Genomic DNA, 18,528 nt, shown 5'->3' on the forward strand with positions numbered 1-18,528 from the left:
CCAGGTTGAGAACAGATTTAATTGGGGCAAGTTGGACTTTAGGGGTGCCAGCAAGGGTGGCGTTGCCATAGTCAATTCTTGAAAGGACAAGAGATTGTACAACGATTTTGAAGTCGTCAGCTGGAATGAAGGGTTTAATTTTTTTAAGGTGGTGAAGAGTGAAGAGAGCACTTTTAGCTGCATTTTTAATGTTAGGGATGAGATTAAGATTCTGGTTGTTGCTAATGCCAAGGGTTTTGACAGAGTTGGAGGTGGAGAGAGAACAGTTAAGTGCTTTGATATCTGTGATCCAGTGTTGGATAGGCAGAGTTGTTTTTGGGAGCGAAAAGGATGATTTCAGTTTTTTTAGGATTACGTTTGAGGTGATTAAGACGGAACCAGGCTTGGACTATATTCAGGGTATCGTTGAGGTGTAAGATGTTGTTGTGGGATTTGATCTTGTAACATAGTTGAGTATCATCGGCATAGAGGTGGTTACTGATTTTAGCTTGTTTGAGAATAAGGGTGAGTGGTTCCATGAAGAGGTTGAATAGGGTTGGGGATAGGATAGAACCTTGTGGGACACTAAGTGAGACAGGTTGAGGTTTGGAGAGGCAATCACTGAGCTTAATTTGGTGGATTCTATTTTGGAGATACGAGGGGAACCACTTGAGTACATTGCCTCCAAAACCGTAGCGGTCTTTGAGAGTTTTAAGAAGGGTGGGATGGTGGACAGTATCAAAGAATGCAGAGAGATCAAGGAGGATTAGGAGGGAGGAATCGCCTTTGTCCAAAGAGCGATGAATGTCGTCCGTAATATTGAGCATAGCAGTTTCGGTGCTTCATCCTTTTCTAAAACCAGATTGGAAAACGTCAAGGAGATTGAAGGAGTGATATGGTTATCCAGTTGAGACAGGACACATTTTTCAAGGGCTTCGGAGAGGAAGGGAAGGTTTGAGATAGGGCGTAAATTATTTAAGTCATTGGGGTCAGCGGAGGTGTTTTTGATGATGGGGGAGATTTGACCTAGTTGAAGGGAGGCAGGTACACAACCAGTGGCAAAGGAGGAATTGATGATATTGGTCCATATAGGGGCAATGATGTGTTTAAGTTCCTGAACCAAATGGGCGGGAAGAGGATCTTTGGTATGAGAGGGTGGTTTGAGTTTAGAGATGATGTTGAGTTCAGCAGTTTCAGATATTTGGCAAAATTCGCTCCAAGAAGCATTGTTTTTAGGTTGGGGGTCAATAAATGTGGAGTCAGACTGGGGGAGCAAGGAGGGGTTGTGAGGGGTCATGAAACGGGGGAGAGGAGGACAAAAGTGCAGTAGGAATGTTCGGGAGGGGAGATTGGAATGAGAGAGGGGTGGAAGAGAAGGATAACTCAATCTTGTTGACTTTAATAGAAAAGAAGCTGGCGATTTCTTCACAACTTTCAACAGTGGCTAATATTTGAGGACGGCCAGAGGAAGTTTGTTTTTTGACAATATTAAAGAGTTCTATGGGACGGTTTCTAGCCTGGTCTAGTTGAGTACGGAGGAAGGAGGCTTTTTTGTTGAAGATGTGCTTCTTGTATTTGGCTCTGGCGTTTCTAAGGAGTACCAAATTAGCAGAGGAGGGATGATTCCTCCAAGCACGTTCTGACTGTCTGAGGGCCCGTCTTTCATTATTTAGGTCAGAATTGAACCAGGATTTGGGTGGGATGTTTTTTTGTTGTTTTAGTTTGGTTGGGGCAATTTGGTCAAGGGCTTCAAGGATAGAATTATTCTAATGATCAGTTAGTTCAGTAGTGCTGTGAGAGAGAGGGGGGGAGAAGTAAGCGAGTTTTAATTGAGGATTCCAAATCGCCAGGTGGAATAAGGTGAAGATTACAAGTATGTTTCATAGGTAAACTGCCGATTGGGGTAGGGCGAGTAGTGAGCTGTTCATGGTTAAAAAGGATAAGGTGGTGGTCAGACTAGTTCAAGGGTATGATCTTGGAGAGGGAGGCCCGATCCTTGCTAGTCATAATAGCGTCAAGGGTGGCAACTTTAGAGTTAGTTGGGGATTGGCAGAGTTGAGTCAGGTCAGTAGTGTCCATAGTGTCATTAAAGAGGATGACTGCAGGGTCGTCATTTTTATTCCAATGGATATTATAGTCGCCAAGGAAGAGATTCCTGGAGTGAGAGAGCGATGCTTGAATAATGAGATCAGACAGCTCCCCGATAAAGGAGATAGGATTACCATGGGGGTGGTAGATAGTTTGTAGATGACTAGTAGGGGAACCAGGAGTAGTAAGATCAGCACAGAGGTATTCAAAGGTGTATGGGTCCTGGAGATGGACCAGCTCATGTTTGTCTTTTAAGATTAGGGCAAGGCCTCCTCCTATTTGATAGTTTCTATCTTTCTTAAGGAAGGAATATCCTGGAGGAATAAGCATGTCGAGGATAGGTGTGGAGTGGGGGTTGAGCCATGTTTCAGTTAGGAGTGCAATGTCGATGTTTTCATTGAGAATGGTTTCCGCGATCCAACAGAGGGGTGACGAGTCGAGGTATTGGGTGGAGGGACAAGGGAGGATAGATGTTAGTTGTTGTGGGGGTCTGGCTGACGCAGGGTAAAGGGGGTACCTGCTCATTCCCAAGAGAACTGGAATGGTAGCTTGAGGGTAGGGGGGGCTCGTAAAAGAGGAAGGTGGGGGAGAGAAGGGGGAGTTCGTAATCATGTTAATTCCCAAGGTCACTGGGCAAGAAGCATGTTGTGGAGGGGAGATCATAGTTGCGGTGCAAGGGGGGAGGACATTAGTAAGTGCAACGGGTTCAGGTGGGGACAGGTAGCTCAGAAGGAGGGGTGGGCTAGGTAGAGTATTGGAGTTGGTAACAATAGCAGGCGAGATGTTTGGGGAGAAATGAGAGGTGTTTTGAGATGAGACGCTATGCAGTTTTGTGAGGGGACTGTGGTGTGGGAGTGATCCGGAGAGTGGATCCTAGCAAGGAGTGAAACGTCATTTCTGAAGGAGGAGAGTTCTAAAACAAGGGACGAAAGGAGAAGTTCAAGATTAAGGAGTGATTGGGTAAGAAGTGAAGAGTGAAGGTGGTCTGTTGTATTTGGGAAATGAGAAGAGTTAGAATTATCCAGGAGATTGAGATTGGTGAGAGGAAGGGGGGGAACCTGGGGGGGGGGAGAAGGGAGTTATTAAAGGGGGGAGACTTACAAGAGGGGGAGAGAGAAGAGGGGAAATTCAGGTTCTTATTGAAGAGAGAGGGGACAGAGGAGGTTGGGGTGGTTAAGGCATTGGGTTAGGGAAGATTGTTTGGGACATGAGGAGGAGGGACAGTATAGATTGGTATGATTGGTATGCAGGGGATCGTGGGAGTGATCAAGGGAATGTGAGAAGGAGTTATCTGAGGAGATAACGGGAGAGCTGTTGGGGGGGGTATGTGGGGGGTTAAAAAAGGAGGGAGAGGAGTTAGTGCATCTGGGGGTGGAGTGGAATGGGGACCAGAAGGAGAGGTGTGAAGTCTATTATAGGGAGGAGGGGATAGAGGAGGGTAGATAAGAGAGGCTGGAGGAGTAGAGGAAGAGTCATAAAAAGTAAGGGATGGGGGAATTGTTCAAGGGGAGATCAAATGGAGTGGGGCGTTCAACAGTGCTTAAAGTCTTAAAGGTTATAGAGGAGGCAAGAGTAAGCGTGTGTGTAACAAGAATATCTGAAAAGTTAGTAGAGTCAGGAGAGGGGAGTGGTGGTGTCCCTGGTTGAGGGGGCCTGTGAGCAGGGAGGCATGAGGAGGATAGCAGAGCAGGAGAAGAAGACGGGGTGAAAGAGCATGGGAGAAGAGTATAGTAGAGAGGGTTAGAGGGGTGAGGGGGCGAGGATAGAAGAGCATGAAAAAGGGACGGGGAGGGAGTGGGAGGGAAAGGAGGGGGTAGGTGAATCATTAGTGGAGGTGGATGGGAGAGAGGCAGACACACTAGGTGATTGGGAGTTAAGGGTGTCGTAACAGGTTATAGTGTTGAGAGCAGGGGTGGTTAGTTGTGATTGGGAATAGGCATCAGGGTTGAGGGAAGAGGTGGGAGAGTCAGTGAGAGGAGATAGGGGGTAAGGGAGTGTAGGGTCTCAATACTGGTAATAGTATTGGGGGCTGGAGTGGTCGCTTGAGGTTGGGTATAGACATCTAGATTGGGGGAAGAAGTGGGTGAATCAGTGAGGAGGGATGGGGGCAAGAGGATGTAGGGTGTCAATGTTGGTTGCAGTATTAAGAGCAAGAGTAGTCAATGGAGGTTGGGTATAGACATCAAGGTTGGGAGAGGAGGTAGGTGAATCAGAGAGAAGAGTTAGGGAGGAAAGAGAAGAAAGGGTGGAGAAGGATCTAGAAGTTGAGGGGTGGGAGGTGAGGGTTCAGGGTCTGTGAGAGATATTGGGATAGAGCACTGAAGTGGTGTTCAAAGATATTGAGGTTTTTTTCAGATGCTTGGATGAGAATGTTTCCATATTTGTAGATGGAAATGTCTATTTCACCAGGAAAAGAAGAAGAGGGAGTGGTGGAGAGTTTCAGACCATAGGGAATATTGTGGGAATTAGTGATAGGGAGATGTCGGAGAAATAGGCTTTTCCATTTTGATGGGCGTTTGGTGAAGAAGATGTAATTGGTAATTGTGGAGGAGGTAAGGTGGGTCGAGATAGGTGATACTGAGATAGTGGGAGAAAGTGTGAGGGGAGGCATGATTGGGAGAATAGAGAAAGAGAAAAGAAGCACATACATTTGAACTGCTGAATATAAAAGGAACCCTGCAGCAGCTGCTATTAAACCCATAACACTTTGCAAACCACAGTGCTCCCCCCATTGCCGCAAACAATCAGCCCTCAGGAAAAAAACTGGCCACTACCTTTCCAGCCTCCCAACCAAATGCCCAATGTCCGGTATGATCAGTCTGGCGTTGCTGATAGGCCACCCGGTGCTGACTCCATTTTCCCATGAATGACACCCATGGGTAAACTGATCTTCCAACTTCTTATAGCAGTTAGACTGGCATTAGCTTAGGTTTGGAAATAACCCACTACACCACCTATACATACGCGGTGGTGTAAGAACTGGTTCATTTATGCTACGGAAAATCTCTCATCCATAATACATGATAAACATGCAAAAGCATTCAAGCCTTACATGAAAAGGGATGGGGTGTAGATTAACTGGCTACTCGCTCACGTGAACTCATCTGTATGGCAGGCCTCCATACGTTCAGGCCACAGCCACTAGACTTGCCTCACAGAAAAGACCCAGGTGTAGACACTAAGGGGCCCATTACGATGGCGGGTGGACAAAGTCCGCCAGCCACGTACCGGTAAACGGAACTGAACACCATAGGTGCTGTGGTCCTACTGTGTCCATTTGGTTGCGACCACCACCCTGGCAGTCGCATCCCGCATATTCAACATTAAGGCGGGCGGTGCTGTAAACAGCACCCGCCACAATGTTGAATATGCATGTTGTGCATTGGCATGCACAACGTGACAGCCACCTTGTGTATGCCAATGTAGGGGGGGTACCATTGGTACCCTCCTAGTGCATCCCCCCCACCCGGGGGCCCACAACAGGCACCCAAAGTGAACTCCCCTTGCCTTCCCATGGTTGAGTCTCCGCCATGTGAAGGCATTCTACCGCACACATCGTAATAGGGATGGCGGTGCCTTGCAGGCACCGCCATCCATATTACGGACCTTTTCCGCTTTCTTTTAAATGGCCCAAGACACGAGGGGGCATATTTACAAGCCCCTTTCGCTACTTTTGCGTCATTTTTAACATGGTAAAAGTGACACAAAAGTGGCGCAAGGGGCTTATAAATATGCCCCTAGGTTTCCGGCCATCTACATGTCAGCAAGTTACATATCTGGGAAGAATCGGTAGTAATGAAGTCCACACTAAGGGTGAGCGCAAAATCCGTTCCGCTCGCGGATTTCGCGGATTTTCGGTAAAAACGCGATCCGCGAACTCCTGCGAATTTACTGAAAATCCACGAGATCCGCGGGCAGCGGATTTGGGGGGCAAAAGTTCAAGTCTGTTGAACTTTTAACTATTTTAGGATGGCACCGGCAAGCTGTCAGCGCCATCCTAAAATAGTTACTAAGTTAACTTCAACAGGAAGCACTAATAGATAAAATAAAGCAGGTGCTCGAGCACCTGCTTTATTTTATCTATTAGTGCTTCCTGATGAAGCTAATTTAGTAACTATTTTAGGATGGCGCTGGCAGCTTGCCGGCGGCATCCTAAAATAGTGACTGCCCAAAAATGTGAGTTTTGTCGAGGCTGGGCAGGTGTGCGTTCTCCCCATATCTATCGTCAAAAATTAGCTATGGTGCTTGATGGAGGCCTTTGCATTATTGACTTTCACGAGCTCAATCCCTGTGCAGTTCCTGTGACCACGAGCTTCTCTGTTCCGTGCCTGTCCTTTTATGCACACAAGAGGCATGTGAACTCGCATATAAGCCCCGTCCATTTGGCCCCTCCCCAAACACTAGTGGTGTGCACCGTCTTCGCGCCCTTTACCCACTTGATGGACAGCTCACTCGAGGGACCCCGGCGCTCTTTGGTGTGATGCCAAAGTTAATCAGCCCCCCAAAAAATGTGTGTTTTGTCGAGGCTGGGTAGGTGTGCGTTCTCCCCAGATCTATCGTCGAAAATTAGCTTTGATGCTTGATGGAGGCCTTTGCATTATTGACTTTCACGAGCTCAATCCCTGTGCAGTTCCTGTGACCATGAGCTTCTCTGATCCGTGCCTGTCCTTTTATGCACACAAGAGGCATGTGAACTCGCATATAAGGCTCGCCCGTTTGGCCCCTCCCCACACACTAGTGGTGTGCACCGTCTTCGCACCCTTTACCCACTTGATGGACAGCTCACACGAGGGACCCCGGCGCTCTTTGGTGTGATGGCAAAGTTAATCAGCCCCCCAAAAAAATGTGAGTTTTGTCGAGGCTGGGCAGGTGTGCGTTCTCCCCATATCTATTGTCGAAAAATAGCTATCATGCTTGATGGAGGCCTTTGCATTATTGACTTTCACGAGCTCAATCCCTGTGCAGTTCCTGTGACCACGAGCTTCTCTGATCCGTGCCTGTCCTTTTATGCACACAAGAGGCATGTGAACTCGCATATAAGCCTCGCCTGTTTGGCCCTGCCCCTCACACTAGCGATGTGCACCGTTTTCCCGCCCGGCCTTTACCCACACAATCCGCAAAATCCACAAATCCGCAAATTTGCGGATTGCGAATTCGCAAATTCGCAAATTGCGAATTCGCAAAATTCACCCATGCTTAGTCCACACAGGTAGTGTCAGGCTCCGACACACTTCTCCTCGGGGCTGTGTTGAAAGTCCTATACCGGCTCTCACGCATCCAACCCGTGACCTGGCATAAATCACAGACCAGTAGGAGGGTTCGGCAATCGCGGGAAAGGAAGGGGACAGCGGGGAGGGAGATCTGAAATGACAAAGACAAGGGATTTAGTTTCACACCCCTCCCTATCTACCCTAGGATACAGAATCACCCTATTGATGAATAGAACTCTTTTCACACTACTAGTCAAGCATACCTGAAAAGGAAAACTCAAATTCTTTAGATGCAGGAGAGGGAGGGAAGGTCCTATCAGTGGTAACAATCTGGTAGGGAAGAAACAAAGGGGTGCACATGAAATATACAATAGCTTCACCATTCACTATATGCCTCTTATCACACCTCACCTACCAATTCCTGACAATGTTCTGCCTTGTTCCACTCTTCCGTTATAAATAGGTACCCCCCTGGTTCCTCTCCTGTAGTGTGAAATAAAACACAAATAAGTTGTCGAAAGAAAACAGAGAACAAACGATAGGCTGTAGGTTAACTGCACCTTGGAAATGCTTCTTCCCGCAATCAAAATATAAAGCTGAATTATCGGTAGAGTAACTTGCACTTGTCCGTAATTAGCAGTCCTGTAACACTCACTTCACTGTGAGTTTTGTTGATATTCCCCAATGTACAACATTCAATATCTATTCCGGAAATGTTCTCTCCGAATTTTATAATGTTTTTTTCAAAAAGCTTTTCCCATGCGAGAAAACGCAGCCGCGATTCTCTTTACTCGGGAAAACCCACTCAAGTACTTCAAAGGAGGCAAAAGGGGGAAACTGACGAACACGGCCGTGTCCGTCTCTCCCAGAAATACACCCAGCGTCAGTTCCACTGGTTTCCGAATCCGTGTGTTTCCAGCCGGAAAACACACCGTAACTCCTACTCACGGTTTCCACCAAGACTGCACGACCTCTTTACTCTCCGGTTCACCACAAGAATTATCGGCTCCGTTCTCGCTGCAAGTCTAGCTTATGTTTCCTGGGCTGCGCGGCAAACGTCTCGCGCAGCTTCACCCTTGGCCCTCTGGGATTTGTGGTTCAAGGAAAGAGGCAGCCAAACCCCACGCATTGCGCGGACAGCGGCCCACAATGACCGATTCTGACAGTACATCCCCCTTCACAAGGGGCGCTGTCCAGGAGCCGGTCTATCCGGATATCGGTTGTGGAATCGAGACACCAAACGAGGAGCATGCACAGACCCCGCAGGTTCCCATGAATTCTCCTCAGGCCCATAACCTTTCCAAAGGGAACAGGTACTGAAGCCTCCCCCTCACCCATCTGGAGTCCAACACTCGCAACACCTCATATTCTGACTCATTCTGCACCCAAACTGGTACTGGAGGACGATGAACAGGGCTCCGTGAAGGCTTCAGAAGGGACACGTGAAAGACAGGGTGAATGTGTAAATGAGCAGGCAACCGTAACTTCACCGCCACTGGATTAAACATTCTCACCACCCGATAGGGCCCAATGAATTTAGGGTTAAACACACTATACCTCTGGAATTTGATGTGTTTAGTGGATAACCACACCAAATCCCCTTTTTTATATACAGGACTTGGTCTACGATGTTTATCAGCCTGAGCCTTGTATCTCCCCTTGGCCTGAACAAGATTCTTGCGCGTCGCCAGGAGAATCCAGCGAATGCGCAACAATCGTGCCTTGACATCTGGCAATCTAACAGTGGTTCTGGGGAGGATTAAAGGATTAACCCTAGGATGGTGACCATAATTGCTGAAGAAAGGAGAACCTGTTGAAGAGTGTTGTGTGCTGTTGTAGGCCAGCTCCGCCACCCACAACCAATCCACCCAGGAATCTGTGTCTGCCTGAACATAGCAGCGGAGGTACTGTTTTAATGACTGATTCAGTCTCTCGGTTTGGCCGTCCGACTGCGGATGGAAACTGGTTGATAAAGAAGATGAAATCTGCAACTCAGCACACCACACTTTCCAGAACCCTGCAGTGAATTGGGCCCCCCTGTCCGACACTATCACTTTTGGAAGCCCATGCAATCTAACTATTTGTGTCAATAGGAGATGGGCTAAATGACCCGCAGTAGGCACTTTGTCACAAGCGATAAAATGGCCCATCTTTGTAAGGAAGTCCACTACTACGATGATGGCCGTTTTCCCTTGGTCTCTTGGCAAACCCACTATGAAGTCCACAGAAATGCTTTCCCAAGGCATTTCGGGGGTTGGTAAGGGTAACAGAAGACTTTGAGGTTGTTGTCGATCTGCTTTCATTCTGGCACATTGCATGCACTGGTTTCCCCATCGTTTCAAATCCAGACGAATGTGTGGTAAATAAATTACCCAGACTATTTTTCTATACATTAATAACAATAAGGATAGCTCATAAAATGAGAGGCAGAGTCCGTGGTATCTGAGTCAAAAGGGCTTTAATTAGAATGACTCGAGTCAATGAGAATCGGGTTCCATCACCACTAAGGTTCAGGAAGGGATATCTAACGTTTTATTAACATCACACATTATATATAGTAATACCACATAATTGCAATGAATACAGTAGGCGGAACACTCCAGGCGGAGCAAGTGAAAAGAGAGAGATAAGAACACATGGACGTAAAAGAAGGCGTGTAAGGAGGCGTACACGTGGGTGTTCACTTGATGAGTCATAGGAGTGTCATAGGTGGGTGGATGCATAGAGGGGGTCTGCAGGGTCAGCAGAAACTTTTACCCTGCATGTGCGCGCAACTGGTCATGACGTGAAATTGACGTGTAACTGGGGAGAGCTGGGGGTTGACTTTAGCACTAGTAGAGGGGTCTGGAGTCTGGGATGTCAGAACGACCTGCACCTTTAGCATATCTGATATCTTGTGTTTGGAGGATGTATTGTCTGAAGAAAAGGTCTCTCGAGCAGAGGACGTTCATCACTAAATGCTAGTGTGTGCATATATTTCTTCGTGCATTGCGTGGGGCCATGGGCCTACTATGGCAACGGGTCCAGTAAATCACTTGCATGGAGACAGGAAGGCTAGGCCCTATGCTCTGCAGGCGGAAGATGTTTACCTATTTCACTAGACTGGAATGTGTTTTTGCGGGGGCTGAGCAGATAACTGTAGGCAAAATACCGTCTTGGCAGGCAGGCCAGGATGGGCACCTCTCGGCTGGGCAGGGAGTAAGGTAGAGGTCAGGGATGCATACCTAAACCGCAGCTTTCAGAGACAGAAGAGGCTCGGAGCCTGAATTCAGGGCCTGGCTCGGCTGGGCCACAAAAACGTGTGCTTCGCGATATTTAAACGTGTACCACGTAAATGCATTGGCAACGTAGGCCTCAGTGCAGAATTAACGTTTCATTCATGAAAGGCCTAATGACTGACATGCTAACATTAGACGGAAATGCAGGGGCATTATTATGACAGGCACGGGAAGGGAATTACACGATAACATGGACATACATGGGGCATAGGTACGTGGATAGGGTGCGAGGGGGGGGACACACTGACTACAGAAAATTTCTGTTTGCTCATTCCCTCCTTGTCCCCTACTGCGCCCTTTAGGAGATATCTATTTTCATGAGACCATCTATTTGTTCATATAGCATCATTTGCTCGTCTTTTCTCATTCGAGCACGGGAACGTGGACGGGGAATACAAGCAGTGGCACACAAGCCGCAAATCGCTGGGCCACATTGCAGACAGAGACAGCAACTGAATAGTATGAGCAGTATCATTCCTAGGAATGACAACACCTTCCAACCCCAGGCTGATATCACACTCCAGAGCCAACCGGACCAAGTCCAGGTGCCAGGATTCTGGTGTATCTGGTGAGCTATTTTATGGAGTCTTGTTATTGCTGCATACACTGATGGTGCGTTATTAGGAATGAAAACACAACAACTGGAGCCGATCACTCTACAAGCTCCGCTCCTATCGGCCAGGATGACGTCAAGAACAAGGCGGTTCTGAAGAACAACAAGTCTCATAGCAGACTGCTCTTCGGTTAAGTTACCTAGGGCAGAAGTAGTTTCGTTCACTACTGCTTCAAGAGTTCTTGTTAACCTGCGTATTAATTTACTGTTTTGGACGGGACCCACAAAGAAAAAGAATCCTTTATTGAAATCTGTATATTGCTCCCACGTTGTCTCAGTCTGATCGACAATTGGGGACTCGATCTCCCTCTTGTGTCTAACATGTATAAGTCGGGAATCTCGATGATAATTGAATGGGGCTAGAAAAACTGGTGGCAGTAGGAACGCAATATAACACGTTCCACCCCAGTCTAAGGGCAGACGTACATAAGCTGTCTGACCACAAATAAAATAGGAATGGCGGGAAGCTTTGAAAGTAGACTTTCCTTTATCACTGAATTCGACCACAGTATTACAATCACTGTGTCCTAGGTGCACTGAGCCATTTTTCCTAACGCATAATTCACCTTTCACTGGTAAGACTGTTATAAACGGTAAATCTGTATTGGTCTCGGACTGGACATTCAGAATCATGAGGTTAAGGGAAAAATTTCCTAATTGGTACACTTCATTTTCTAGATCGGTCCCTTTCCGTTGGGGAAGACCGTCTTCGTCTGGGAAACATGCTTTATTCATAACTGTATTCAGGTCTCCCCATATCCAATCGCCCTGGGAAACTGTGGACTTACTGTCTAGTGATGACATTAAAGCAAACCATGCTCCGCACGAACCATTGTGCGAAAACGGATAAGGAAAAAGAGGCAGAGCTCCCTTCATTTTCTGGTAAGGTGGGAGTCGGCCACATACCCAGCAATCTGTTACATTGCTGGTCTGGTGAGAATGGTGTAACATACGGATGAAAGTATTTTTGCGCAGTGCTAGTCGATAGGATAGTTCGTGAGGTGGCAAGTCACTGAATGTGTGCTCTACAGTGTCATTGAAAGAAGAATGTATGTGTGAACCAAGAGGAGGAAAGAAAACATGTAGTGTCAAGCTTATACATATAATCGATATACTTAGAAAAAACATAATGATCAGAGTTACTATGCATCTACTGCGTAGGTTCTTGCAGTATTTTTCTTTCATTTCTGTCCGCCTATCTCTCTGACTGATTGGGTCTACGATCTTATACATGTCAGGAACCTGTCTAACCGCTTCACCCGAGGGGGACTTAAACAATTAAACGCTGTCTGACTTACTAGACCGTAGTTTCAGTTTATACTCCTGTTGCGGAGTCTTTTCTAGCAAAGGGAGTTTAGTGTCAGTATCAAAACAGTTCTCAGAAACCTTCGCGAAACAGTCCTTAGAATCCTTTACCGGGCCAAGTCCATGGAATCGTTTTACGTGATGGGCGTGGAGCCAGCCCTTGCGGCCCTCGACCTTGACGGCGGTCCTCGTTGTTAATAACACAAACTTCGGCTCACGCCAGCGGGGCTCCAGAGGGCTTGAACGGTCAAAGTTGCGGACGCAAACCAGGTCTCCTGGAACGATTTCGTGGCTCTTCACCTGGGTGTTGTCGGAGAAGGCAGCGGCAACCTGTGAACGACAAGAAAGTAGTGCAGACATCAAGGAAGCCAGGTAGTCTGTCAGCATGTTACTGTCAACATCAGTAATTTTGCGCGGCATAGGCGTACCCCACATATTCGGTGGTCTACCAAAAACCACCTCGTACGGGGATAGTCCGGTTCTGGAATGAGCTACCATACGCATGTAAAAGAGGACAACCGGCAAGGCTACCATCCAATCCACGCCTTTTTCTGCACAGACCTTCGCTAGTCGTGTTTTTAGAGTCTGATTGTGTCTCTCTACGAGGCCTGCTGCCTCTGGGTGTCGTACGCAATGGAATTTCCACTGGTACCCTAACAGGAGAGAAACTTGTTTCATTAATTCAGAAGAGAATGGCTGTCCATTATCTGAGTACACGACACGGGGCAAGCCGTATCGCGGGAAGAATTCACGGACCAACTGCTTGGCAGTGGTCACAGCAGTGTAATCTGGGACTGGGTACGCTTCTGTCCATCTAGATAGAGCACATACGACTACGAGGACATACTTGAATCCTCGACATCTGTCCATCTGAATATAATCCATCTGGAGGACTTCAAAAGGGTGGTCAGGAGGATGAAATCCACCTTGTTCCACGGGAATGCCTTTGCCTGGATTGAACTGACAACAGATCATGCAGGTACGCACTTTCTGTTTCGCTGCTGCACGTAAATGCTTGTTGAACCAGATGTTCTGTATACTGTCTAACATGGCTTTTTCTCCTAAGTGTGCTGGACTATGTGCCGTATTTATGATAGCTTGAACCATGGAGTCGGGGAGAAACCATGTGGCTTTGCCCTTTGTCATCCATCCCTGATCGGTTTGGACCCCTCCTTGTTCAGTCCATTTCTTGATTTCGTCTGGAGTGGCATGTGTCTGTATGTCGAGTACATCTTGTAAGGGATCCCTGACTGTCATGCAATTTGTCAGTGATGGTACTTCAGTCTTTGTCGTGTCAGCTGGAATGACTGTTTGAGTCTGTGCTGTAAATTTGGCTGTTCGATCTGCCAGGTCATTATCCTGGGAAATAGTGTCAGTGACTTTAGTATGTGCTTTGCACTTCATGATGGCTATTGCTGTAGGCAAATGTATTGCATCTAACAGACCTTGAATAAGGGGACCATGCTGTATTTTGGCTCCATGAGAGGTCAGAAAACCTCTCTCTTGCCAGAGAACACCGAAGTCGTGAACGACTCCGAATGCGTACTGTGAATCTGTGTATATGTTTACTTTCAGGTTCTTGGCTCGTATACAGGCTTGGGTCAGAGCAATGAGCTCAGCTGCTTGGGCAGACAAGGTGTCAATACGTCGTGTTTCTATGACTTCAATATCGGTGGTCACTGCATATGCGGCCACTAACTCTCCTGTGCTTGTTCTCATACATGAACCATCCACATAAAGTGTCAGGTCTGGATCGGGCAATGCAATGTCTGTCAAGTCTTGTCTTGGTTTCGTCACTGTGTTAATGACCTCCACACAGTCATGTGGTGTAGGGTCTGCTGTGATTGAGGGTAAAAGTGTAGCAGGGTTTAGAATGTTGCAACGTCTGATCTCTATGTGTGGCTGGAACAGTGTCAGTTCATATCCTGTCAGTCTTGCTATGGTCAAGTGTTGTGTCTGTGTCCTGTTCAAGAGAACCTCCACTGAGTGTGGTACCTGTACTGTCAGGGGGTGTCCTAACACTATGGAGTCGCTTTGTCTGATTGCTAGAGCTGTTGCTGCAACTGATTTGAGGCACGCAGGCAGGGCCTGGGCCACTGGATCCAATGTACTAGAAAAGTAAGCACAAGGCTTGTGTTTTCCTGCTTGATCCTGTGTGAGAACAGATAATGCTGTGCCATCGCGTTCAGTGACAAAGAGTGTAAAAGGTTTGCTGTAACATGGTGTCGCTAAAACTGGTGCTTGACATAGAGCTTTCTTCAGTTCATCAAAAGCAAGTGTATGTTCCTGAGTCAGGCCATCTATATTTCTATATTTCTCTTCCAGATCCTTCGTGTAATCTACCCATAAATCTAAGTACAGTATGGCATCTAGGCCATGCTTGTGATACATAAAATGTCCAGGAGTGTCCCTAGGCGGGACGGGAACTGCCTCCTCGAGTATCCCTTTCCTGGTTCCTATCTGACGTAATTTCGAAAACAGCGGCATGTTTGAACTAGCTTGAACGAAAACACAATAAGCACAATAAAAGACTGTAAACAATCATTCATACCACAACATTAAAACATTAGAAACAGATACTAACTAGTACATAGAATAACACAATTCTTGAAATCCTAAAATACAATACTATACTGGATGCACTGCTAGAACAGTACAGTCATACCGGTCTCATAAAGAGACACGTCATTACCGCATCCACCTAAATGGACACGTCTGTAGGAAGGTGGATATCTGACTATGGTTACCCCCAAACTTTTTGCCTGGTGTTTAGCTGGTTTTTGACTTAGTTGGCCTGGGATCCTGCTATTCAGGGCCCCAGGCTGATTGCTCTCTCCTTAAAATGGACTCCATGTACCTTAGGTGCATAACACAATTGGAATTGGTTTACCTTATAGGCCCCTGTAACAGTGTACCATAGGTACCCAGGGCATAGGTGTAGCCAAGGCCTACCAGGGGCTGCAGCATGTATTATGTCACCCCTGGCCTGGCCTCCATATTTGACACAACTGGCTGATCACTCAGCTGGGGTAAGTCGGTGACCACCTCTTACTTAGGTACAGTATGTCTGTGCCTAACCCTAAACTGGACACATATGCTCCTATCAGCCACTCCTATGGAAGGCCTCATCAATCCTGGAGGCAGAGTGCTTGGAAATATGTGAGATGGTGCTCTAGCATGAGCTGAGCCTGTCTGCAGCTGTCGGGAACCACTCCCTAAGCTGTTCCGGGATATTGCCATACCATATACTCTTAAGTGCATTATAATCCTCGCGGTTATTTGCTATCTTTGGTTTGGCTTTATCAAAACATGTCGAGTAAGGTGTCATACGAATTGGAATACTATCCCCTCGCCAATTCTGGCGACGGGGATAGCATTCCACCCTTCTAGAGGGACACGACATGTGTGTAGCCTTAACCCCGGTTAAAGTTAAACAGAGCCTCAGCATCACAAAATGGATGCTGCCACCACAGACACGAGTCTGGCCTCCTGCTGCTGACCGAAACTCGGCAGATGGTGGCCTGGACAAAGGGTTTCCTGCCTGGGGAGGTGCGAGCACCACCCCAGACAGGATTTTGTGTATTGGGTAGGACAGGGCTGAATAGAATCAGACATGCCCGGGGCACACAAGGTGTCCCCGTGCATAGGCCAGTCCAAACCGGTTCTGGGGCCTTCCAGCCCCAGTCCTGGCGCGGAGCTGGACAAAGGAAAGGGGGTGTAACCGCCCCCCTTCCTGGTTCCTCCCAGAGGAGGGACCTAGTAGGTGATCCACCCCTCAGATTGGGAATAAGAGAGGGAGCAGTGCCATTGCACAGGAGATCATCCTGAAATCAACTTTAAACAAGAAGAAGACTGGACTTCGACATTCTGCTGCACAGAAGACTGAAGAGAATCTCCCTTGTGGCCTAGGAGTGGCCACCCTGTGAACACAGGTACCAACCAGCAACTCGATGTCTGCTTTGCCGCCGCCTCCCGCCGGAGACCGAGCCCAGAGCCCGACAAGAACCAGACTCGCAGACCTCTCAGAGCCCGATCCACAGTCCCTGCGAAGAAGGGACCCGTGGAGGCACCGAGTGACGTGGGACCGGACCTCTTGGAAGACACTCGAAAAGCTGACTGCGCAGCTTCTGAGGCATCCTCGACGTTGTGCTTTGGGGACTGAGAACCCCCACCACCGAGCAGCCCTTGCACCGAAGATCAGCCCTCCAGCATCTCCACGATCTGCGTGGGGCCCTTTTGCATTGTGCCACTCGACGCGCCATCCCGGCCACTAGCCACGTGGTCAGCGGCCATCTTGGCGACGAAACCGAAGATTTACACAGCAGGTCTGGTTGCTCCAGACCTACCCAAGCTCCTGTGAAAAGGAGCACCCGCTCTGACCTTGCTGGTCCGAGTGTACAGCATCTTTTAACTTCTGCGTGGCTTGCATTTGCCAAGGCCTGTTTGCTCCGATCAGGTCGCCGACACCGCCAACAGCGAGAAGCCTACGTGGGACAGCTTTTGACCGACTCCTGGACGTCCTCGACCCCGGGTATCCACGTGGCTGCAGAAAGAAGCTACCCAACAACGCCTGTTTGCACCCGACATCGCCTGGTTCCAATCTGGTTCCACGGTAGTCACTGGCTAGTGACTTTGAACATTGTCCCCTCTGCTTTCAGGTCTTCACATCTTCAGATCCACCCTTGGATCCACCGGAACACTTCTCATCGAGCCGCCTGCAGCATCTTCAGCTCCAAGCACCATCGACCAGCGTGACGAAACCCGACACGACTTCGACCCTGTGCACCCGCTTCCTGTGGGTGAGGTAACTCAGCTCCGCCGGTGCTCCTGCACTGGTACACATCCCAAGGGCCTGTGTTTTAAGTTTCAGCTCCGTAGGTCACTCAGAAGGTTCCTAACTTTCTAACTTTGTACTTTTTACGCACCATAGACTTTGTATTGGAAAGTGCGTGCACTTTGAACACTGCATCCGAGTCCCGTGGGCCTCTCCCGACTTAGTCACAGCTAGTCTCGAATAGCTCCAGCGATTCCCAAGGCCCTAGGCCTCTTCACTTTCCTCCTGGTATCTCTTATACCACTTTCTTAGTATATGGTTTAGGTGGCCCCTAGGGCTCATCCATATTGTGCAACTTTTGTGTATTTTAAACTGTCTTGTGATTTAACGCTTGTGCTTCTGTGCTCATAAAGAGTCCAGGGGATTTTATAGTTAATAAATCAATATATATTTTCAATATATATCTGTGTGGTGTCCCTTTCATTTGGTATTCAAGGGGGTTGTGTATGGTATAACAGCTGGCTTCACATGCCTTTCAGAGTTTAGCCTAAGACTGCTTTGTCCACGTTACCACTAGGATAACTGGTCTACAAGGTTGAATTACAACCATCATCATAAGGGTTGCTTGGCATGGTACAAAGTGATCACTAAGAATTAGTGAGCATTATATACCAGGCCAACTTCTCACATTGGTGAGCAGCGGATTGGGATCTGAGCTTGCTGTTGTTTTACCATTACAATCTTTGAGATTATCATTTGAAAGATCATACAGGTACCTGCTAGGTACATATAAAACAAGACTAGTATACTTAAGTTCTACTGAACTTAGTTGTTGTAGAGCAAAGGGAGTAGCACACCCTAGCTACAACTACTAGATAGGTTTAGTAGGTAAACACCAGTGTAGGTAGATTGCAACACATCCACCCACACTAGAGCAATGTCTGGAGCAGAGGGGTCCAGTGGACTTACTCCTGTTGAGAGTGACCCTCCAAGGGCACCATCCAAATTTGCTATTTTTCCCTTTAAGGAATTAAGACAGCTTTGTGTCTTAAGGGGTCTGAAGACAGGGCCTTCCCCTACTACAGACCACCTAAGAGAGCTCTTGGATCAGTCTGAGGCTCTAAAGACCTCTAAAGCAAACCCCACAGGGGATGCTGAAGGAGGCCATCCTTCAGAGGATGACACTGTAGACACCCCTGCCCCTATCATCCTGGTAGATGAGGAAGCCTCCACCACTGGAGCTCCTCAGGTAGATGAAGAGGAAGAGGAAGAAGAGGAGGA

Source organism: Lissotriton vulgaris, chromosome 2_2, assembly GCF_964263255.1.
Source record: "Lissotriton vulgaris chromosome 2_2, aLisVul1.2, whole genome shotgun sequence".
Taxonomy (NCBI): domain Eukaryota; kingdom Metazoa; phylum Chordata; class Amphibia; order Caudata; family Salamandridae; genus Lissotriton; species Lissotriton vulgaris.